Raw genomic sequence first — 25,466 nt, 5'->3', positions numbered from 1 at the left:
TTTCCTTCTGATACACAACCAACCAACCAAACATAACACACACAATAACACAAATAACACAGTGACATAACACATAACACACAACACATATAACACACAGTGACAACACACATAACACACATAACACATACACGTACAATGCACAAATCACAAGGACCTTTCCTCTTGTTATTTGTCCTGGCCTTCAGTTCTACACTCACTAGCATTAATGCTATAACTCACACTTCATACTATAAAATTTTTCCATCCACATACCTGCCAACAGACCCAACTTTTTCAGGGACAGTCCTGCTTTTTTCCAGTCCTGTCCCATCTAATTTAGCTATCTAGGTATGCAAATACACGTTGGTAGTTATAGCTCGGTAGGTAGCACTAGTATAAACATTAAATAAATATAATAAAGTACTAAATAATAAATCTAACTTTAAAATACATTTAAATAAACCCCTAATTTTTTTTTAAAACCCATTAAAATTAAATTATTATTTAGACATAATACATCTTTAACCAAACCAGTGCACTGCTACTAATCTTAAACATAACCGTACATTAACCCTAAGCTATTTTTTAGTTCTTGTCCAACATTTTTCCATCCGCATACCTGCCAACACACCCAAGATTTTGGTGGACAGTCCTGCTTTTTTCCAGTCCTGTCCAGTAAAAGTTGGGTTGTTGCAAAGTATGCCATTGTGAATAGGTAGCAAATGTTAGGCATGTATTACAAGTGGTCCAAAATCAATTTAAAAATGTAACATAATCCCTATTCTTTTATTAAACATCTATGGATGTGTGATTGTGTATGATAAACGGAGGCCAAGTTCCTTGGAGGATTTGTCTCTAGGTCATTTTATGTACAGTACACCTCAGTACGTGTGTGCAACTCTATTGGTCGTTTCGGCAGGGGGCTGGCCTGCCATCAAAGAATGAAGTGCGTTCTGCAATTGACTCGTTGATGCCAGACCAGCCCCCTGCCGAAACGACCAATAGAGTTGCACACACGTTCCTTCACGGCAGCTGCTGCTGCTCCAATGTGTTGTTAACCCCGTATTAACCCCTGCTAGGCAACCGGGAAGGAAACGAAGATTAAACGAGCAGGAAGAATGTCCGCGAATATTCGCCCGAAGAGAAGACAGGAACGGGCGAATATTCACGGAATACGAAGGTTTTTTTCCCCCCGAAAACGAGCACGAAGACGAACACGAAGAGCCCCCTGGTGCCCAAGTCTACTGGTTAGAGGAGCAATTTCGTAGACCCCTTATTCCTAGGCACATAACCATTGCGCCAACCATGAAAGTTATCAAAAATTATCTTCTTGAAAGGTGCTAGATGAGGACCCCTGGCCCACTGTACCTGGTCTACGGTAACCCAGCTTTCCCGATAGGCATGGAGGTTGGTGCTTTGTGACACCTCCTACCAGAGGGTGCGGGGGTTCTGAGACTCGGGCATCTGTTTAAGGATGGTATACTTTGTGCTGTGTCAGATCTGTCAGAACTTCCCCAGCGCCTTTTCGACTACTTTTCATCTTTCATCAGGTTAGGCATTTTTTATTGCCTCTCTCTCCGGCGTATGATCCTTTTCTACCCCCACTTCTTTCGAGTAGCTATGTGCTTATCCTCAACATCATTCCCACCTTCTCTCTACTCTATATAAGCTGTTTATATCCCGCCGTATTTCCGTGAAACCCTATTTTCTCAGTTTATGGGAGCGGGATTTTGGGCCGTGTATTTGACATTGAGGACTGGGATAAGGTGTTTGTTCTCACCCATAAGGGGGCGACTTCGTGTAAATTGCAAGAGTCTGCCTACAAATTACTTGTGAGATAGTATAGAGTTCCTGCGGAACTTCATCATTTCCTTCCCCAGGCTTCTCCCTGCTGTTGGAGGTGTGGCGCTGACCCGGGTTCCTATCTCCACTTGTGGTGGGACTGTCCCTTGATTCGCCCCCTGTGGTCCGCTGTCTCTGCGGTGATTAGGGAAATAGCCGATCCCGACTTTCAGATGACTCCCGAGGGAATGCTCCTTCATCATACTGCATCGAGTCTGGGGTCCTACAAGAGGTCTCTTTCTATTCACTTAATTAATGCCGCTAAAGCGACTATCCCACGGTTCTGGAAACAAGCCATGTCTCCTCCAATTTCAGCTTGGCTGTCTGCTGTTAATTTTATTTGTCTAATGGAGGACTTGGTTTGTCTGCCAGGGGCTCTGGGTATAAGAATGGACTTAAGTGGCTCCCTTGGAGAGAATTGTTGACATCCCCCTCTTTCCACAGGGTTTTGAAGGATTATATAGGGGACCCCCCGGTTCTTGGTTCCTGGATCTCTGTATAGCTGTTTACCACCTTTGGCCCAATGGTCTTATTATATATGGAAGTACCGTTCACATTTTATCTCTGTTAAGAGAAGGAGCCCAATATGCAGGACGACCAGAGGAACTGAGAAGCAAAACAGGTAAAGTTCAGACTCACTTTACTAGGTAACAGTCCAGGGTCAGGATCAAGCACAGGTACAGATATGGACGTAGGTACAGGTGCAGGCACAGGTATAGGCGCAGGCACAGGTGCAGGTAATGGTACAGGTGCAAGTAATGGTATAGGCGCAGGCACAGGTGAAGGTAACGGTACAGGTGCAGGCACAGTTATAGGCACAGGCACAGGTGCAGGTAACGGTACAGGTGCAGGTTCAGGCACAGGTTCAGGCACAGATTCAAAATAGGGCAAGGAGCACAGCACTTGGGACGCTATGTAGCACACAGAGCGTCTCAGAATATCTGAGCACTGCTGAGAGGGAGCTTGGGGCATTTATAGGGATCACAGGTGTGACGTATGACGTCAAGCCTGTACATCCAGCCCTAGTACTCCCCCTCACACAGTCTCTAGAGGGAGACGGCCTTGGAAGCGCCGCCCCTCTAGCAACAGCCTCCTCAGTGAAGGAGGTGCCTTCCCACCCTTACAGAAGAAGGAGGTGCCGGAGCGGCGTGCAGAAGCACCCGACGCCGCTCCGTCGCCATCTTCCCCAGCTCCCCATGAGTACTGCCGCCCGTCCACTTTTCGGTTCTCTTTTTTGTTCTTTTCTTACAATTTATTGTGTTCTCCTACTCAGCTCCAGTCCTGTACTATTTACATGTATGTAACCTTTTCTTCTACTTTGTAGGGGTTCATACGGGGGCTGTTTTCTGTGCCTCTAATGTACTGGCTGTATCCTGTTGACTGGTTTTTACTACTCAAGGAGAATTAAGAAATACCTTGGGGTGTCTAGTTTTTAAAAATATATAGTTTGATGGGGTAAATTGCATTGGCCGGCTTCAAAGATACCCGAAATAGCACATGGGGCAGAATGACCAACTTTGGGGAAAAATGGTTTTGAAATAGCAAAACGCTACTGGTAGTTATTGCCCCATAATGTGCAGAAAAAAGGAAAAAAACATAAAAACATTGGGTATTTCTAAAGTCAAGACAAATAGTACAATCTGTTTAGCAGGCTTTTTTCATTAGTTTTTGCAGATGAGTAAGTAAGTTGTTTTTTTTTAAAGTGAGATAAGGTCATTTTTTAACAAATGAGAAAGAAGAAAATCACAGCTAAACAGCAACACTGAAAAAAGAGCCATTGTCCCAAAATGTACTACGAGTAAGAAACAGTCTTGTCATTAAGGGGTTAAGTACATGTGGGTGAATACCGTCAGGCCCCGGAGCTTTGTTTACATTAACTTTCGTTAGGTAGTAGCCTTTGTTCAGATGGGGCAAAATAAGGTACAACACTATCTTGCCAATTGTAGTTAGGGAGTCTGGGGAGCCAGTGTGATCTAGATGGCAGTGTTTACCTTAGTAAATACTAAATGGGAATGTATATGTCGCTACATTTTCTCAAAGCTTATAAAATTTCACCCCATTCCTTGGCCACTTTGTGGGAATGTACAGTCAAAACGGTTTAGGTGACCTCTAAGGGTCATCGGGCATGGTCATTAAAATGGAGATATTCAAACAGGCTCTAATACCTGAACCTGCTCATCAGGAAAAAAAGGGGGGGGCAGAACAGGGTCAGTACTCAAATAAGAGAAGACGATGTGTTTTGTAACAATACCGATCATTAAGGAAAAAGCCCAATTTTTTTTATTTCAAAAAGGTCAATGGGGTGCCAAGCTCATGGGCGTAGGAACCCCTAAAAATCTGGGGGGACAGCATTTTCCCCCATCAGATCCCCATTTTCTCCCCATCTCTCACACTATCTACCCCCTCTCCCCCTTCTCACACTATCTACCTCCTCTCCCACTTTCTTACTATCTACCCCCTCCCTACCCTCCCTTCTCACACTATCTACCCCCTCCATACCCTCCCTTATCACTAGCTACCCTCTCCCTATCACCCCCTTCTCACTAGCTACACTCTCCCTACCCCCCCTTCTCACAGCTACCCTGTCCCTACCCCCTTTCTCACTAGCTACCCTCTCCCTACGCCCCCTTCTCACTAGCTACCCTCTCCCTTCTCACTGTCTACCCCAGGGGTGTACCAGTTTTTTCTGCAGTGGGCCACTTCATCAGAATTGTATACGTGCGCGGGCCGCACTAATTTTTCACTATGAGAAAAAATGGCCTTTAATAAAATATGCAGATTAAAATAAAGTAAATGACACAAAACCTTTACTTTTCCTCTCACTGATTTCTGGGCCTAGAAAGTTTTGTGACTACAAATTCAGGACTCAGGATAATTAACCCCTTAAGGACAATGGGCAGCCCCTAAACCCATTGAAAACAATGCATTTTGAGCCCGTACATGTACGGGCTTTGTCATTAAGGGGTTAAAAATGAAATAGTTCTATTTATTCTAGGGATGCACCAAAATGAAAATTCTGGACCAAAACATTCACGGTTCAGTTAGCCAAAACCGAAAATGACCCCCCACCTTTAAAAATAATAATAAAAACTCACATTTTTAATAAAAGTAGGTAACACACCACAATCGGACAAAAAAAATTAGCAATATGACTTGGCATGATACCATATCATACCCAGGCAGCCAGTACATGCTGGTACAGGGTTACTCACGGTGGTCTGGTTCCTATGTATCGCCTTGCCTCTACTTTGATAAGTGACCAATTTTGTACACTCACGTATGTATTCGTTTTGTCCGCTATTCGACTGCATGATTGTATGTGTATCTGCTCAACATATTTGCTTGTACCATATAAATCCGTGTTCATGTATTTCCTGATCTTCTGTACACCAAATAAAACAGTTTATGAAAAAAAAAGTATCCAATCAGTGTGCAGTGGTTTAGAAACATAGATACATTTATTAAAACAAATGCAAAAAATAAATAATAAATACAAAAAATAGGGTCAGCTGCAGGGCCCTTGCAGCTAGACTCTAAAATAAATTGCATAAAATAACTTTCCTATAAGATAGGGTATCTCGTTATGATAAAAATTGAAAAATAGGTATAAAATGGAGAAAAACAAACAAACAAAAAAACAAAACTGGTAGCAATCACAGTCCCATCATGCCTAGGTTCCAGCACTTACACATCCAACCAGTAAATGCTGAAACCTAGGCATGATGGGACTGTGATTGCTGTTAGCAATCACACTGTGATTGCTGTTAGCAATCACACTCCTATCATGCCAAGTCACTAGAAGTCAATGTACGGGAGCAAAACCAAGTCGTGTGTGTGAACACCAGAGCGATCTGTTCTCTAAGTTTAGTTGAGAGGGTGTCTATGAAAGGTTCCCAAATGTCAAGGAATTTTTCTCCCCGCCTTTCCTTATCCTGAAGGACCAGGGTCCATTCCAGTAGCATCGTCTTCGTAACATTATTCCTCCAGTAGGCAATTGAGGGTGCCAATGGGTTTAACCAGTGATCTAAGATAGCCTTGAGTGCTATGGTAATCAAATAATCTAACAGATGTATTTGGTGTTTCTCTTTGATATCTAACTTATCGTATACGCCCAACAATGAATCGAGAGTGATGACAGGAGGTCATATCAATTTGCATTTGCAACAATGTGGCTCGGAAGAGGGGGCACTCCTAGAAAGTTGTCGGGGAGAGATGTACGTTCTATGGAGAAGTTTGAGAGTAGGGTCCTGGAACCAAGAAGCCTGTAGGTTTTTCAGTCGTCTAGTGTACGCATGTAGTAAGTTGTGGGAGGCAAAAGAGGCATCTCGGTGTAGGAAAGCCCACAGAGCAAGCCCGGATTTGCAGTTGGCATAATTCAGTGGTTTAAAGATTGCCCGGTAAAGCATAAAGATGGACACCTTGCATTGATAAGAGGGGCTCAGTAACACTTCTAATACGTGGTTATGTTGGGAGGGATGCATGAGGTGTAGCGTTTGTTGCAAGTAATGTTTCGCTTGCATGTAAGGACAAATGTGAGAAGGTGGCAAGGAGTATTTTTCCTTAAGGGCTGGGAAAGGATAACATGTTTTAGAGGAAGGGTTAAATATATCAGAGAGCAGGTTGAGTCCTCAGCTTTTCAAATTGTGAATCTAGAGTCCGGGGTAAGTCCCTGGAATTTACAGTTTCCAGTTAGAGGTAAGAATAGGGAAGAGGTGAAGTTTTCAAACAGAGGTAATCGGGCGCTACGCCAAGCCTGGATTGTTGGCATTATGAGAGGATTGGTGCGACAAGAGACAGGGATCTCTCTTGTGGGAGCATGGAGAAGATAGCATATATCCCATTCCGGGCAGAAACACTGATCTCGTTGCCAATCTGTAAAAAGGTTGGAACGGGAGATCCAGTCTTTTGTGAAACGAAGTAGACAGGCAATGTTATATAACTTAATGTTCAGTAGAGTGAGACCCCCATTCGATTTTAGTTGAGAAAGCTTCTGAAAGCTAATCCTGGGGCGACCACCTCTCCATAGAAAGCGAGAGAATGAGGTGTGGATTTTCGGTATATCTAACGGTGACAATAGTAATGGGCGCATATTGAGAATATATAAAAATCGGGGAAAGATTACCATCTTGATAAGGCTAATCCTCCCAACTAGGTTAAGTGGAAGGTTAGCCCAGGCCTTCAGATCCACGAGGGACTTGGTAATAATAGGGAGCATATTTAAATCAAATAATTTATTGAGGTCTACTGGGAATACCACACCCAAGTATTTGATGGAGTGCTGGGCCCAGCGAAAAGGCCAAGCCTTAAGTGCTTCGGGAGGTCTACCTTCCGAGAGCCAAAGTGCCTCTGATTTGTCCAGATTTATTTTTAGACCAGAAACGTTTTCAAACTGCGTCAGGTAGGACATAATTACAGGAATAGTGTAATGTGGGGCTCTTACGAAAAGTAACATATCGTCCGCAAAGGCTGTCACCCTCAACTCACGTCTCCCCATCAGTATACCCGTATATGAGGGCGAGTCCATTATAAGACGAAGAAAAGGATCTAGAGCAATATTAAACAGGAGTGGGGATAAGGGACAGCCTTGTCTTGTGCCTTTTTCTAAATTGAAGAGAGGTGAATTTAGATTATTAGTTCTAATAAAGGCTTTATAGGAGAGGAATATATAGCTTTTAATATATTGTATGAAAAGAGAACCGAATCCTTGACGCTCAAGTAAAGAAAAGAGATATTTCCAATTCACATTATCGAATGCTTTTTCCGCGTCTAAATTAATAAGCAATTGTGGCGTGGTTGGAGAGGCATTTGTTTTAAGAATGGCCGCTATTATTTGCCTAGTGCAGGTGACTGAGTGCCTATTTTTAATAAACCCCTTCTGCATTGGGGAAATGAGCGTCGGGAGAAAAGAAGCGAGTCTGTCCGCCAAGATTTTATGTTGAAGTTTGAAGTCTGAGTTAAGCAATGAAATTGGCCTATATGATGAGGGAGAATAAGGGTCTCTCCCCTCCTTATGTAAAACAATTATGCGGGCAATATTAGAATGGAGGGAAATCTCTGATTTAGTGAAGGAAGCATTAAAGGCCATTGTAAGTGAGGGGGTGATGTGGTCCGCCGGTATCTTATAAAACTCTGACGGTAAACCGTCCCACCTCGGCAGCCCGGCCCACCTCTTCCTGTGTCAAGTCCCGGTTAAGTAACTCTTGTTGGGGTAAAGACAGTCTGGGAAGGTTTACCGGTCGAAAGAAGTTGTTTATGGAGTCGTCAGTTATAGATGTAGAGGAGTATAGCGTTTGGTAATATTTTGAGAAAGCTTGATTAATAGCTTCCGAGGAAGTATCCAAGGAACCATCTTGTTGTCTGACTGCAGGAATAGTGGAGCGAGTTGATGTTGATCTGACCAATTTGGACAATAATCTGCCCGCTTTATTTGCATGTCGAAAGAGATCGGCTTCTCTGTATCAAATCTTTAAAATGGATGCATTGTGAAGGAGAGTATTATAATTTAATTTGGCTTATGTATAAGCGGCCTTGGAAGCAGGAGAGGGGTCGGTTATGAGTCTTCTCTTGGCTTTAGATAGGCTAAAACTGAGCTTGTTGAGATTGGTAATAGTGTCCCTTTTCTTTTTTGTGACATAGGAGATTATATGACCCCTGAGAGTAGCTTTTGCAGCGTCCCAGAAAAGTTGAGGGTTGTGTGAGTGTGTCTTATTATTCAGCCCATGCCATCTTAAGACTGTCCTGAAATTCTTGTGATTTGTACAATAAAGGATTCATGCGCCAATTAAAGGAGGAGAGTAAAGGGGGCCGAAACGTAAATGACAGCGTGATGGGAGCGTGATCCGAAATAAGGATGTCCAAGATCTGGGCTTTGCTAATATAGTGTGAAAGGGTAGATGTACATAGAAAGTAGTCAATTCTCGTAAAAGAATTATGAGGGTGGGAATAGAAAGTGAAATCTCGTTCAGTGGGGTTTAAAATTCACCATGTGTCGATGAGTTGTAACTGTCGACAGAGACGCACAATCGGATTGCTTCGCGTTCCTGTTTTGGGGTGAGTCCCTCTACTATGATCTAATTTAGGGTCAGCCCATGTATTGAAGTCACCCCAATTATCAAATTATCACTATGCAGAGAGAGGAGCACCGCATTTAGGGAGTTAAAAAAGTCGGCTTGCGAGTGGTTAGGAGCATACACATTACATATTACTAAGTGTCTACCCTGAATATTACACGATACTATTACATATCTCCCCTCTGGATCTGTAATAACTTTCAATATGGAGAGCTCGAGCTGACGGTGAAACAAAATAGACATTCCCCTGCCCCCTCATATCGCTTTCCTGTAACAAAGCGATATGAGTACCCAAGGTATTTAGATGCTTGAGAACCTTAGTTCTTCTCACCGGGCTAGATATGCCCTTCACATTCCAGGAGACTATTTTTACATCTTGGGAGACAGCTTTGGTTTGTGAGGAAACAGACGTTATATTATGGAATTATAAAACAATAGTAAGAGTATCTATGCCGGAGATCAGTAACATAGAGAAACCCCCACCTCTCCCAGCGAGAAGGCGGTGGTGCGATACTTGCAGTCACAGTTGATGGACATACAGCAAAAGGTCTTGTGAAGAACAGAAGTGAGACTTGACCCGGTAGACGTCTTGTGAGAAGTAGAGGTCGTTCTGGAAAAGGATTTAGCTCCATATGACGAATGCCCATGCTCGGTCTAACAAAACACAAAATGTAAGAGAACCATATAAACTGAAAAAACAACATGAAAAGTAAACAATTTGAACGTGGAGCTGACATATAGCGTACGCTCCACGGGGGGCTGATTCGAGGACAGCAGCAAGGCGAGAGTCCCTGTGAGGAGGAAAATATGTAGTGGTGTGATATCTGATCACCAACATCTATGAAGGGCCATCCAAATGTTGTAGGAAGTCCATAGCATCCTCCGGAGAAGTGAACCAGTGGGTGTTGTCCCTGTAAACTACTTTAAGCTTGGCAGGGTATATCAAGGCGAATTTTATCTGGCGGATATGAAGCTGAGAGCAGACTGGAGAGAACGCCTTCCGTTTAGAAGTTACTGTCACCGAGAAATCCTGGAACAACACTAGCTTATGGTTTTTATACAGGAGGGCTGGGATGGCTCTGAACCCCGACATCATGTCCTGTTTATCCTTGTAGTTGAGAAGTTTGAAGATTACTGGACGAGGTCTATCTTGTGCAGTCCGAGCGGGGCAGCCAATTCTATGTGCCCTTTCAATGTCGACGTGGAAAGCGGGTTTACTTGGATAAAGGAGAGAGGGGAATGTTTTAGAGAGGAAGTCGTATAATTCTTTGCCATGCATCAATTCTGGGAGACCGATAAGGCGCAGGTTATTTCGTTGACTTCGGTTCTCCAAATCGTCCACCTTTTCTTCTAGCAGTCTGATTGTATTCTGGAGATCCCCCACATCAGATTGGACTTGCATAGTAGTAGATTCTTGAGTGGAAATTCTCCCCTCCACCTCATCCATTCTGTCTATGGTATGTTTTAAATCTTGTCAAAAGGCCTCCAGGGTGGTCTGTAATCAGTCTAGTTTGCCTTCCAGTAAGGGCGAAAGCTTTTCCACCACTCTGATAGCAATAGAGTCACTTTCATCTTGAGTGGTGTCGGAATGGGCTAGATCCTGTGAGTCGTCAGGGTTGGTATCCATTATGGTTAATTTGGATTTTTTGGACGACTTCTCCCTTTGTTGTTTAGTAGACATTGTCATTTTATCGAGAAACTTCTCCATACACACACGGAAGTAGCAGCTGCACTTCTGGGCCAGGGAGTGTCGCCGATGCGGCGAATACTGAGACAGAGCACCGGAAGATATCTGTCTGAGAATAAGCACGTACAGATGTAGTACCTGTTAGTGAGGTGACGTCTAGGATGGGTGCACAATGAACAAGGATAATGGTGATGATGTTGGTGATGATAGTATTCAGAAGCAATAAAAGATTTTCCTCATGAATGTGGTCCTCTGGCCCCTGAGTGCGATGTTAACCCATAACGAGACAGAGTGGCATGCAGGAAAAGAAGAGCATGGTACAATTAGCTGGTACAGTGAGGGTTAAACAAAAAATAATAATTGAAATGAAACAGCAAAAAAATAAAAAAGCAAAAGTATTTGACAGATGTCCAGAGCACCACAATGATTGTGTCATTGGGATAGCACCTGTGCTGTGGTTATGCAAACAGATAAAAATAAAAAATAGCTAATATAGTGTGAAAGGGTAGATGTACATAGAAAGTAGTCAATTCTCGTAAAAGAATTATGAGGGTGGGAATAGAAAGTGAAATCTCGTTCAGTGGGGTTTAAAATTCGCCATGTGTCGATGAGTTGTAACTGTCGACAGAGACGCACAATCGGGTTGCTTCGCATTCCTCTTTTGGGGTGAGTCCCTCTACTATGATCTAATTTAGGGTCAGCCCATGTATTGAAGTCACCCCAATTATCAAATTATCACTATGCAGAGAGAGGAGCACCGCATTTAGCGAGTTAAAAAAGTCGGCTTGCGAGTGGTTAGGAGCATACACATTACATATTACTAAGTGTCTACCCTGAATATTACACGATACTATTACATATCTCCCCTCTGGATCTGTAATAACTTTCAATATGGAGAGCTTGAGCTGACGGTGAAACAAAATAGACATTCCCCTGCCCCCTCATATCGCTTTCCTGTAACAAAGCGATATGAGCACACAAGGCATTTAGATGCTTGAGAACCTTAGTTCTTTTCACCGGGCTAGAGATGCCCTTCACATTCCAGGAGACTATTTTTACATCTTGGGAGATAGCTTTGGTTTGTGAGGAAACAGACGTTATATTATGGAATTATAAAACAATATCACATCACATCCTGCTTCCTCTGTGCAGTACCAGAGAACGCAGAGGGAGGCCGTGCCCCCTGCTGAAGTCTGTGAGCGGCATCGAGGAGCTGCAGTGCAGGTAAGGGGGTGGGGACGAATGAATCTGTGAATGAACGAGTATATGAATGAATGAGTGTGTGATAGCATGGATGTGTAAGTGCTGGAACCTAGGCATGATGGGACTGTGATTGCTGTTAGCAGTCACACTCCTATCATGCCAAGTCAGCCAGTACATGCTGAAACCTAGCTAGCTGCCCCCCTTGTGTATTGATGCTGCCAGCAATATGGGGTCTGCACATCACTTACAGCCACCCTGTACCAGCATGTACTGGCTGCCTAATTTTTTTTGTCCAATTGTGGTGTGTTACCTACTTTTATAAAAAATGTCAGTTTTTATTATTATTTTTAAAGGTGGGGGGTCATTTTCGGTTTTGGCTAAGTGAATCGTGAATGAGTCCTGAATTTGTAGTCACAAAACTCTCTAGGCCCAGAAATCAGTGAGAGGAATAATAAAGGTTTTGTGTCATTTACTTTATTTTAATCTGCATATTTTATTAAAGGCCATATTTTCTCACAGTGAAAAATGAGTGTGGCCTGCGCACGTATACAATTCTGATGAAGTGGCCCACTGCAGAAAAAACTTGGACACCCCTGGGGTAGACAGTGAGAAGGGGGGGTAGGGAGAGGGTAGCTAGTGAGAAGGGGAGTAGGGAGAGGGTAGCTAGTGAGAAGGGCGGTAGGGAGAGGGTAGCTAGTGAGAAAGGGGCGGTAGGGAGAGGGTAGCTAGTGAGAAGGGGGGTAGGGAGAGGGTAGCTAGTGAGAAGGGGCATAGGGAGAGGGTAGCTAGTGAGAAGGGGCATAGGGAGAGGGTAGCTGGTGAGAAGGGGGGTAGGGAGAGGGTAGCTAGTGAGAAGGGGGCGGTAGGGAGAGGGTAGCTAGTGAGAAGGGGGCAGTAGGGAGAGGGTAGCTAGTGAGAAGGGGGCGGTAGGGAGAGGGTAGCTAGTGAGAAGGGGGCGGTAGGGAGAGGGTAGCTAGTGAGAAGGGGGGTAGGGAGAGGGTAGCTAGTGAGAAGGGGGATAGGGAGAGGGTAGCTAGTGAGAAGGGGGGTAGGGAGAGTGTAGCTAGTGAGAAGGGGGCGGTAGGGAGAGGGTAGCTAGTGAGAAGGGGGTAGGGAGAGGGTAGCTAGTGAGAAGGGGGATAGGGAGAGGGTAGCTGGTGAGAAGGGGGGTAGGGAGAGGGTAGCTAGTGAGAAGGGGCGGTAGGGAGAGGGTAGCTAGTGAGAAGGGGGCGGTAGGGAGAGGGTAGCTAGTGAGAAGGGGGCGGTAGGGAGAGGGTAGCTAGTGAGAAGGGGGGGTAGGGAGAGGGTAGCTGGTGAGAAGGGGGCGGTAGGGAGAGGGTAGCTGGTGAGAAGGGGGCGGTAGGGAGAGGGTAGCTGGTGAGAAGGGGGCGGTAGGGAGAGGGTAGCTGGTGAGAAGGGGGCGGTAGGGAGAGGGTAGCTGGTGAGAAGGGGGTGGTAGGGAAAGGGTAGCTAGTGAGAAGGGGGCGGTAGGGAGAGGGTAGATAGTGTGGAAGGGGGCGGTAGGGAGAGGGTAGATAGTGTGAGAAGGGAGGGTAGGGAGGGGGTAGATAGTGTGAGAGATGGGGAGAAATTGGGGATCTGATGGGGGAAAATGCTGTCCCCCCCAGATTTTTAGGGGTTCCTACGCCCATGCACACACACAACACCAGCTGTATTCTAACATACCATTCAGGGACCTTATTAGAGAACAGTAATAGTCTTTATACTCATTTGCTTTAGGTTGTACAGGGTACACTGTTATGGAACCAGAATATATCAACAAGAAACATTTATTGCTTTAATGAATATAAGCTGGCTTCGACCAGTATAAAGGGTCACACCTCCCTCAGGGATGTGGGAGACACAAGCAGCAGTTTCAGTTTCTGCAATTATACGGTTGACCTAGAGAAGGCTAACATAATCTTCTTTGTAGCTGGCTGCCGTCCAACTATATCATTTGCATATAACGGTTGCTTGCTTACAACCCCTATCACATATAAACGTTGTACGACTTTCTGCCTTTTTCCGCATAGTTTCAGGATTAACCAATTAACACAATTTATGTAACCTGACGCCCCTCTATATAAACTATAGTGTAAACAAAATAAAGCAGAGTGATTTTGGACCTGACCCAGAGTGTGTCATGTGTCTTATTTCTCTCTCCGTGCACGTACATTTATATTCACATAATTTGGAGCAGTTCAACAATTGAAGAAAGGCTTTATTGGAAAGCATCCAAAACACACAACCTTATCTCAATACCAGTTCTCATTTGGTCCTACCCTCTATATTGTCAAGCTACCTATTCTGTTTACAACTTACAATTTACACTTTCATCTCTTTTCACCTTCTTCTTTTACTGACATAATAATAAAAGCTACAAGAACCCAAACACAGTGTTTCTCAAACTAGGTTTTAATACAAAGTTATTAGTAAATATTAATTCATATGTTAACTATTTTTCATATTTAATAAAAACTATGAGGAAAAAAGCCTTGTTTATATTTTCTTTTATTTACCAAACTGCCCCCAGTTATGCACATCTGACCCCCAGCTTGCCACTCTGCCCCCAGATATGCCTTATACCTCCTATATGCCAGAGATTCCACTGTGCCCCGATATGCCACTGTGCCCCCGATATGCCTTATACTCCTTATATGCCAGTGTTATGCAACTGAGCCCCCTGATATACCTTTTACCCCCAGATTATGTCCTATGCCCCCTTGATATGCCTAATATCGATATGCCCTATACCCCCTATATGCCACTGTGCCCCCTGATATGCATTATAACTGCCAATATGCCACTCTGCACCCCATAAATGTGCTGCACCACCCTGAAATTCATTATACTCCCTGATTCACCACTCTGCCTCCCCCAGATATGCCACTCTGAAATTCATTATACCCTCCATACACCACTCTAACTGCCCCAGATATGCCACTTTGCCTCCCTGAAATTCATTACACCCCCATACACCACTCTGCTACCCTGAAATTCATTATACCCCCATACACCACTCTAACTGCCCCAGATATGCCACTTTGCCTCCCTGAAATTCATTACACCCCCATACACCACTCTGCTACCCTGAAATTCATTATACCCCCATACACCACTATAACTGCCCCAGATATGCCACTTTGCCTCCCTGAAATTCATTACAACCCCATACACCACTCTGCTACCCTGAAATTCATTATACCCCCATACACCACTATAACTCACCCATACACCACTCTGCCTCCTCCCCCTCCCATACACCACTCTGCCTCTCTCCCCCCATCCATCACTCTGCCTCCTCCCTCCTCCGATCCATCTCTCTGCCTCTCTCCCCCCTCCCATCCTTCACTCTGCCTCCTGTCAGCAAAGGAGGTTCACAAGACACCAGGGTGTCGGGTAGAGCGGTGTATGGGAGGGGGGGGAGGCCGAGTGGTGTATGGGAGGGTGGCTCCCATACACCACTCTGCCTCCTCCCCCCTCCCATACACCGCCCTACCTCTCTCCTGACTTCCTGGTGTTTTGTGAACCTCCGTTGCTGACAGGCACTTTCACCACAGCTTCATACCGGCTGACAGAGGGGATGATCCTCTGCAGGAGACCTCGATTCTCTGTCAGCCGGTGGGGGTCAGCCTCCGTTACTCCCCTTCACTTCCGCTGGGGCTTCTACATCATGTGATGCTGGCGCTGCATCGTAGAAGCCCCAGCAGAAGTGGAGGGGAGAGACGGAAGTTGTCTGTGCACATCGCACGGACACCCACCGGCTGACAGTGAGGGGAATCCAGGTCCCCTGCAGCGTTGCAGGGGATCTGGATTCTAGTGTTGTAATCCGATCTCTGTTTGAGGTCGGATTATATAGGAGAGGAGTTTTTCAGAGCATTTGCTCTGAAAAAAAACCTCTTTTTATAATTGATATAAATTGATTCGACTAATCGATAATGAAAATCGTTGTCAACGATTTTCATTATAGATTATTATCGATTTTATCGATTAGTTGTTGCAGCTCTAGTCACTAGCCCTAACCTTTTAGGCTAGGTGTGTGGTGCAAGATATCTCTTTTTGTGACTTATGAAATCACAGTGACCATATTTTTGGATACAGTATGAGTGAAGAAAATACAGTTGAATTGCGCTTGAGTTTGCCCAAGTGAATACAATGTAAGAGAAAAATGTGTTTAAGTTTCTCTGTGCGATCTCCTGTTTATGGAAACAACTGAAATGTACTTGTTCTCGTGACTGAGTATGCACAATTTTATTTGCATTATGTTGTTTGCATTGGTTATTTTTTTATTGCTGCTTTGCATCTTGTTGAATTTTTACTAATTGAGTGTAACGCAATACTGGCACAGCCAGAACAACAAGCTATTATCTGTTATAGCCCTAGTAATACTTCTTCTTGGTGATAAAGTGACTTACACATTTAGAATTGTAATGACTGGCTATTTTTTTTAATACGGTGACAGCGTGTCCAGCCTTGAGGAAGGGAAAATTGCGGACAAAGGTGTTTCAAAGCTTAGAGTTTCTTCAAGTGAAGACACAAGTAAGAGAAATGTGTTTAAACATTGTGTGTGTGCAATCTCATGTTTATGACTACACTGGTCCACAGTGGGGCACAGGGACAAAATTAGGAGGGGCAATTTTAAAACGCTGTATGTGCACACACAGACATAGATAAAATGTAGACATAGATAAACATAAACATAGATAGATCAGCCATCACACTGAGTGGGTTGTACGCTCACATTTTTAAAAAGGCTAAGAAATAATATGGCACCTTTTTAATAAGTATTACTCAGGTTATGAAATAATAAAAACAATAATAGATAATATAATAAACAAAGGAGATGAAGAGAACATTCAGCAGCTCTATTTTCAATCAATGAAGGTTGCAGTGAACATCTACCACGAAGGTAATATGTACAAAGATACCCTTCCAGCGAGAGTTCCCACACACAGTATCCAAAAGGTTCATATATAAAGGGAAGAGAAAAAAGAAAGAAAAAAAATTATGGTGTAGTATATCAAAGTAGGTCTTAAAAAAAATGCTATTAAGCAGATCGGACCCTTACAATTTAAAGGGCATAAATATGCCCATACATAGAGTGTAATGGTCTCCTTAGGAGTTTCTTTATCCCACACTGGTACTTGTAGATAAAGAAGGTAGGCAGCGGAGGGGAGTAGGTAAAAACGATAATTTTAATGTATAAAAGAAAGGCAAACTTCTTGTCCTCCGTTTCGGATGTCACAGAGTCCAGGCTTAAAACTTCGTAGCAGCGCTACCACAAAGAGACGTCGTCTTAGTCCTCTGATCCACTTCCGTAATGCTACTCCTCCTCCCAATGTCGTCAACACGCACTACGCGTGACAATGTCAGAAAGATAATAGATATCTGTAATTATGCAAATATTACCCAGGTCCCCTTGCTGGCCCTGTCATTAGATGCTGAAAAAGCATTTGACAGGGTCAGCTGGGAGTTCCTGGAAGAGACTTTAAAGGAGATGGGCTTTGGACCGGGTTTAATTGATGCTATTATGGCATTATATACTACTCCCACAGCCAAAATAGTGGGGCAGGGATTTGAATCTCAATGGCTTAATATATCTAACGGCACAAGACAGGGATGTCCCTTAGCCCCTATATTATATATTATTTCTTTAGAACCTTTTGCCTCTAGAATAAAATATAATTCTAACATTGCTGGAATCAAAATTGGTCAATTAGAAATGAAAATGTCTCTTTACGCAGATGATATTCTCATTATCTTAGATAAACCTAATGTTTCGATTCCACTTCTACTACAAGAGATTGAATTATATGGTACTATATCTAATTATAAGTTAAATATGGGGAAATCACAGGCAATATGTATTGCAATGTCAGAAGAAGAGAAAAATCTAATAAAATCTAGGTTCAAATTCTTGTGGCCAGATACAGGTATAGATTACCTAGGAATAAAAATCTCGGCAGAAGGCACTAAGATACTGGAAAGAAACTTTCAAATTCTTTTAAAGCAGACACAAGAGAAACTAAATAAGTGGAAGTCTCTTCCAATATCCTGGATGGGGAGAATTAATATTATAAAATCATATATATTACCAGCGTGGCTATATAGATTCAGAATGATCCCGGATATGCTGACTAAAGATTGGATTAACATATTACAATCAAAATTAATGAAATTTATATGGCGGGATAAACATCCTAGAATTCAAAAAAATACTTTATTTTTACCTAGGAGTCGGGGAGGACTGGGCCTTCCTAAACTACTTAACTATTGGTATGCATCTATGCTATCCCATATATATAAAATGCAACTGTTGCAATCTAAGGAGTTGGACTGGTATCTAATTGAAAAAACTATTTTGGCCTTGAAAGATCTAGAAATAGCCCTTTGGCTGCAGAAAAGAGATTTAAAGGAATATACGAAACATTTCAAAGGGACACTACTTAATTCAATACTATTATTTTGGCAGAGTTTTAAGAAGAAAATTGGTTTAAATGATCTTATAGTCAAAAAGGCCCCGCTACAGATTCTAAATAAAAATATTCAGGATATAAACCTCAACGAGTGGGAAAAATGTAGGATAAAAAGAATAGAGGAACTTATGATAGGAAATAAACTTAAAGATTTTTCTACCTTGTGTATCGAGTTCAGTCTTACTAATAAAGAAATATTTAATTACATGAGAATTAAGAACTATTTATCTCACTCTCTTGTTCAGGAAAATAAAGATGAACATGTGATAAAGTTCAGACTAAACAGAAATCTTTAAAACTTTGTTCAGACTTAATTGAGGATATAGATGATCTTAAAGCTCCACCTGCCTGGAAAAAATGGGAGAGAGATTTAAATATAGATAATGCCTCCCTTACAGCAGATCGCTGGATAAAAGCTTGGAATCAAGTTATGAAAAATGTCCATTGCCTGAACCTACAGGAGATTTATTTTAAAATTATCAATCGATGGTATATGGTCCCAGAAAGGCTCCATAAGATAAACCCAGCAAATCAAAATCTATGCTGGAGGTGTCAAGGAGCCGAGGGAACATGGATTCATATCTGGTGGTCATGCACTAAAATAACGGAATGTTGGGACAAGATATTTAATATCATATCTGGTATAGTGGAGAAACAGATAGATAAGTCACCGCTTAGAGCATTATTACTTCAAGATTGGGAGATGATTCCGGTAAAACAAAAAAGCTGGTAGTTATAGCTAGAAATTGGAGGCAAAAAAAGATAATCTGCTGGACATATGTTAAAAATCAAATTCTTAATCAAAAGAAAATGGAATATGGTTATTACAGAGCTAATGGGCTTATGCATAAATACTGGGAAATATGGGGAAGACTTACCCTATAAAAATTTAAAAATTAGAGGAGAGAAGATCAACCCACTTTGGAGATACATACATGAAAGGACTTTACAGATACTATAAGTTATTTTTGTCCTTTTTTTTTTTTTGTAATATGCATGCATGGAAAATTGTAGCTACAATGAATGAAGAAACTATATAGACCTCTACTTATAATGGAGCTCTATGAGGACCAGCAATAAGCAATTTCATATGCTGCTAATGTATTGTAATTTATTGTCTTTTTATATGTTTTGTACCTTTTGTATCTAAAATAAAAAATTAAAAAAAAAAAAAAAAATACATATTACAAAAAATTACACAATTCAAAATCCCTGTTTAACCCATTAGGAGTCAAGGTCTTAAGTCTAAACATCCATTCCATCTCCTGTTGTCCGAACAAAAGATCCAAAAGATCTTGAATTTATTGGCATAACACAGGTTGGCAAATTTTGGAGAGGGGAAGATTTTATTAAGAAGTTGGGACAACAGGAGAGCAGAGCGTCAAGAGCATGCACCAGATGAAGCCATAAGCGAAACGCGTAGTGCATGTTGACGACATTGGGAGGAGAAGTAGCATTACGGAAGTGGATCAGAGGACTAAGACGGCGTCTCTTTGTGGTAGCGCTGCTACGAAGTTTGAAGCCTGGACTCTGTAACATCCGAAACGGAGGACAACAAGTTTGCCTTTCTTTTATACATTAAAATTATCGTTTTTACCTACTCCCCTCCGCTGCCTACCTTCTTTATCTATAAGTACCAGTGTGGGATAAAGAAACTCCTAAGGAGACCATTACACTCTATGTATGGGCATATACACAAAAGTTTGTTAAAAGGTCTGTGCTGTGTGATGTTGGATTTGAGAAGTGCTACTTGACAAAAAATTTGGTTGCATTTTGCTCTGATGGAGCAAGTGTAATGCTGGGCAAATCAGGGGTAAGCACCAGGATTAAAAAATAATTTCCAAACATTATTATTTGGCATGGCTTAAATCAGGGCTTGACAAATTTGTTGTGAATCTAGGCGCCAGGTAAAAAAGTTAGGAGCCAGGATTTTTTTAAACTAACAGTTGGTCAGGAGTGATCTGATCATCATCAGTCCACTTACTAAAACCACAGCATTTGACCTGGAAGCACCCTGGACTTTCAGGTCAGTGCTGTTTTTTTTTTAAATTATTTTTTTTTTTAACCCTTTCAATGCTGATGTTCCATTGGAGCACAGCATTGACTGATATTTAGTCCCCACAAGCTTGTGAGGACAAATGTTAACTCCTGCAATGCCACGAATATGTCATACACAAATGTGGCATTGAAGGGGTTAACGCTGCACTGTCGCTCTCAGGGAGCGATCAGGCAGCAGGGGGGTGTTGGGGCTGGTCTCCTCACTCATGTGGAGACCGAAGAACCCTCTCCCCTGTCCCTGAAGCTGCCTCTGGCAGCTGGGACGCAATTGCTGGTCTATAGACCAGCCATTGCAGGGGGAGTCTCTGATGACTGCTGTAGGCTTCCATGCCTACAGGAATCATCAAAGGGCTTGTGGGGGGCTCGTTTTTGCTGTTGCTGGTCTGTCTGGGCTTCCAGGCAGACCACCAGCAGCAGAGCCCCGTACAAAACGGGAATTAACCCCTAAATGCGGCATTGAAGGGGTTAAAGCTGCACTGTCGCTCTCATGGAGCGATCAGGCAGCTGGGGGGTGTTGGGTCACAACACACAACCTCCTTCTCTGAAGCTGCCTGTGGCAGCTGAAAACACGATTGCTTGCTGGTTTTGCAGCAACCGCGTTTTCAGCCTACAGGCTCACTCCGTGGGAGTGATCTCAGGCTCGGGGGCGGGCTCTGAGTGGCTGTGCTGTCTGCCCAGACTGCTGGGCAGACAGCAACAGCAGCGCCCCCGTGTGGTGACAGCCTCTTACATCCACAATTTTTTCTGGATGTAAGAGGCTGACAAAACCTAGGCGCCAGGACAAAATTCTCTGTCGCCATGGCGACCTGGCGCCTGGCGCCTGGGATTTGTCGAGCCCTGGCTTAAATCACTGTCTGCAACTTGTTTTAGATGATGCCATCACTGAAGTAAAACAAGTGAATCACTTCAAAATTTTCATTGATAAAATATATACTATTTTTCACCAATCAAACAAAAATCAAATGGAGCTGCCCAAAATTTCAGGAGAACTTGGACTTGAAATTACAAAGATTGTGTTACTCACCTGCCCTCGGTCCCCATGTTGCCGCAGCAGCCGCCACGCAGGAGAGGGAGACCCCCCTCCACCGCACGGCCACCTCCGCAGCAGCCACCACGAAGGAGAGGGAGACCCCCCTCCACCGCACGGCCACCTCCGCAGCAGCCTCCACGAGGAAGAGGGAGACCTACCTCCACCGCACGGCCACCTCCGCAGCAGCCGACACGTGGGAGAGGGAGACCCCCCTCCACCGCACGGTCACCTCCGCAGCAGCCACCACGAGGGAGAGGGAGACCCCCTCCACCGCAAGGCCGCTTCCACTGCCTTCCTCTGAAGTACCGCGCAGGAGAGGCAGACCTCCTGGTACACGGCATCCTGCTGCTGCGCGGGCGCGACCTCTAGTGGCGAACTCGCATACTGCGGGAATTTATGAAGGGAGATTACGCCATCCACAAGATGGCCGCGAGTCACAGACACCGGAAGTGATGTCATGAGGGGCTGATGGGAGATTCTGACTTCCTCCGCGGTTCTCCATTTAAACCCCTCAGACCAGTTTCACCTTGCCTTCTGATGGTCGTCTATGCCTTGTGCTAGCACCCAGATAGCGGTTTCCTGCTTGATTCCTGTGTTTGACCTCGGCTTGCCTGACTTCGTCGTTATCCTGTATCCTGACCTCGGCTTGTTTATCGTTTATCCTGATCTCCTTAATCCTGACCTCGGCTACGTATACCGGCTATCCTGTTCTCTGGAATCCTGACCTCGGCTTGTCTGAACTGTTCTGTCCAGGAGTCCTACCTGACCACGGTGTCTCCAAACTACTTGTACGTGACAGATTGGTAGAGTTTTAGGGCCAAGATGGGCTGCTTGTAGTTTAAGTACAACACTTGTTGTACGGAGGCCTTATCCTGCTTTGTATCAGTATTTTTCTGCACACAAGCAATTTTCAGGAATGGCCTCCCGTCTTCGCAACATATTCTTTCTCGATAATCTTGCATTAATGATAGATATATTGCAAGAAATGTCCTTACTATCCAATATCCTTCAAAAAATAAGGACAGAACAATTAAGGCATTCAATTTGCTCAAAGAAAGTCGTGGAAACTTTGAAAAGAAAGTTGAACCCACAATACAGTCTGATGCTTTTAAAGATATTAGTTTTGTTGAGAATCAACAATATGGCAATCTACCTCGTCATAAATTACTTGAAGCAGTCGTCGATAACATGAAAGCCAGGTTGATGTACAATGATCACTTAAAATTTGGAAATAAAGCAGAAAATAATGATCTTACAATTCAAGAAATTGTAAACACCATAGACCCAGATACATGGGATATTGAAGAAGTTGTTCCTTAGGAAGCTGTTTCATTATGAAATTGACATCAATGACTTCCGTGACCATGTAGAATATATACTACAAAATCAACATCATAGGATCCCAAGTACCGTACAAAGGGCCAAAAATATTGTTAATACCGTTGCTGTTAGTTCTGCAGAGGCAGAAAGAGGATTTTGTATAATTAATATTATATGTTCAGAAAAAAGAAGCCGCCTCACGGTTCATAATATCTCAAATTTGATGACAATTAATGATTGGCCTCCCATTTGACTCCTGGGACCCCACTCCTTCAGTTCGAACATGGCTGCAAAAAAACAAAACACACAGCTGATGACAACAGGGTGAACAAAAACACAAAATACACTACATGATGATAATCAATTGGCTTTATGGAAGTATTTTAAGTAAGACCATTTTAATTTACTAATCATGTTTATTTTTCACTATGAAAGGTCTGAACTGGTTACTCAATATCCACTTCTAAGAGTCAGCAAAGAATAGTTGAAGGTTCAGCAGCTCCTTTTCCCATTCCTACTTTTGATCACTGTGAAAGTCTACCAGCAACAGAGTCAGTATTCACTGCTAAGAGTCAGCAAAGAATAGTTGAAGGTTCAGCAGCTCCTTTTCCCATTCCTAGCCAAGGTTCACGGCTAAAGTTATTATGAGTATGCTATTTCCCATTTATATTAGTTTTTTTATATTTGACAAATAGACTAATAGTCATAATATTAGAATTACAGGTGTAAGAAATTATGACCCTCTTACAGGGATATTCTTTTAGGGAATGTGCGACGAATAAAGCACAAATACAAGCGTAAAGAAAAATGTATATTGATATTGAATTAGGCCACTGTTACAGGTGATAAAACATAACATACAGAAAACATTTGATAATTACACAAAACAAAAGGGATACTAAAGCACATTCTTGGGAAACCTCTCTCAGCCCACAGGCTTCTCCCGAACGCCATCTTGCGCAGCTTGAGTCTCCTGACCCAGGACAGTGTGCTCTCCTTTCTTAGACTATTCTTTCTCAGACTCTTCTTTCTATTGCAGCCCCTAACTAGTCATCCTAGAATTCCTTGTACCTCCCAGAAAGTGGTTCACCCAACCCCTCTTTCCAGAGATTTCCTGTATAACCCAATTATGGAAGAGACAGGCACCCTTCATTTCTTACACAGGCAACAGTAATTATTTGAAAATATAAAATTGTTAGGCTCTGCATCAATAATGATGCAAAAGCCGCTTTAATTACATTATTTAAAGAAACTATTCTTGATGATAGTGATAAATTTGGGATTTATGTAATGACTGGTTTTATTTTTCATACAGTGAGAGCGTATCCAGTCTGGAGGAAGTGAGTAAGGGAGAATTGCACAGCACTCCAAGGGAAGACAAAAGTAAGAGAAAATGAACCCCTTAAGGACAATGGGCGGTCCCTAAACCCATTGAAAACAATGCATTTTGAGCCCTACATGTACAGGCTTTGTCATTAAGGGGTTAAACATTGTGTGGGCACGCAATCTCATGTTTATGACTACACTGGCCACCGGTGTACTTATGTCTTTTAGAAATGATAAACCAATATTGATGTTCCATTCATCAATAAAGTACTGAGGTGAAGTATTGATGTGCAGATGTTCAAGTGACATTAACTGTCAGTATTACTATGGTTAAATGTTTGATGTTTTGACAGGTTAAGTGGTGCAGATGCAATATATATAGGAATCACAACTGAGTATGCCATTCCTATTTATATTAGCCTAATTTATTTATATTTGATAAATATTAATAGCATTAACAATTCAGTCAATAGTAATTATTTTAAAATGTAAATTTTTTTAGGCTCAGCCTCAATAATGAAGAAACAGCAGCTTCTAGAATATTATTTGAAGAAATTCAAATGATTCGCTATTTCGAATGAAGATCCCAACATGTACAACAAGAAATGATGTAAAATCCACTTCTAACAATGAAGAATAGATGAAGATTCAGTGACTTTTTTAAGTAAGGTCATTTCCATCTAAGTTTTTATTTTTTAGTAAGAAACTTCAGAAGTGGTTACTAAAAAATTGGAATCCCAGCACTGGTTCTATTCATGTCTAGTCTGATCTGTTCAGTCTTGCTTTTCCTGAATAGCCTTGTCAGTCATATCATGTTTAACCTGGTCAGTCTTGTCAGCCCTGCACTCTGTTATCCTGTCTTGAGCCCCGGTAGAAGAGTGTCCTGTCCTATTTTGGTCTGTGTTTAGCCTGTCCATGTAACCTGTATTCTTTGTTTTTGGTTTTTTTTTTTTTATTTGAAATACAAGCCATTCCTTGTACACTACAAAAATGTTGACCATTGTACATAAGTTTTTGATCGTAATAGGAAGAAGAAATGAAGGTGTGCAACAGATATCATATACTATTCAGTCGGCTTGAAAAATTATAAATGATTCCTGTTAAACATATATATATATATATATATATTATATATATATATATATATATATATATACCAACGTTACACAATCATTCTTCCAGTTTTCGTGAGAGATGGGTGATAACAGTCGAGTGGTCACGCACTTGAGCCGTGAGAGCATCCACAGATTGGCAAATTTTCGGGTGCTCGTCCTCCAGGGCAGCCACGCGGTCGCCAATATGGCGGATGTCCACCTGAATAGCCGAGAGAGTCGCACGAATGCCGTGTGTAGCACGCTCGATAATGGCAGAGATGTCTTCCTTTGTAGGTAAGGACTCCAATTTCGACTGCCACACGCGACTCGAAGGCACCGGGTCAGAATCAGTCGAGACCAAAGGGAGTTCTCCCGTCA

At 42.7% G+C, this 25,466-nt stretch overlaps 1 pseudogene; it reads left to right on the top strand.

Moving 5' to 3' along the window:
- LOC149298630 (E3 SUMO-protein ligase KIAA1586-like) overlaps positions 1-22,921 on the top strand; it is a 47,635-nt pseudogene extending 24,714 nt beyond the window's left edge.
- The last annotated feature ends 2,545 nt before the right edge of the window (positions 22,922-25,466 follow it).

The sequence above is a fragment of the Sceloporus occidentalis genome, unplaced genomic scaffold (genome assembly GCF_023333645.1).
Source record: "Sceloporus occidentalis isolate IW3139 unplaced genomic scaffold, rSceOcc1.0.p SCAF_32, whole genome shotgun sequence".
NCBI lineage: Eukaryota > Metazoa > Chordata > Lepidosauria > Squamata > Phrynosomatidae > Sceloporus > Sceloporus occidentalis.
The sequence above is the reverse complement of the archived record's forward strand: the minus strand, read 5'-3'. Positions and strand labels throughout refer to the sequence as shown.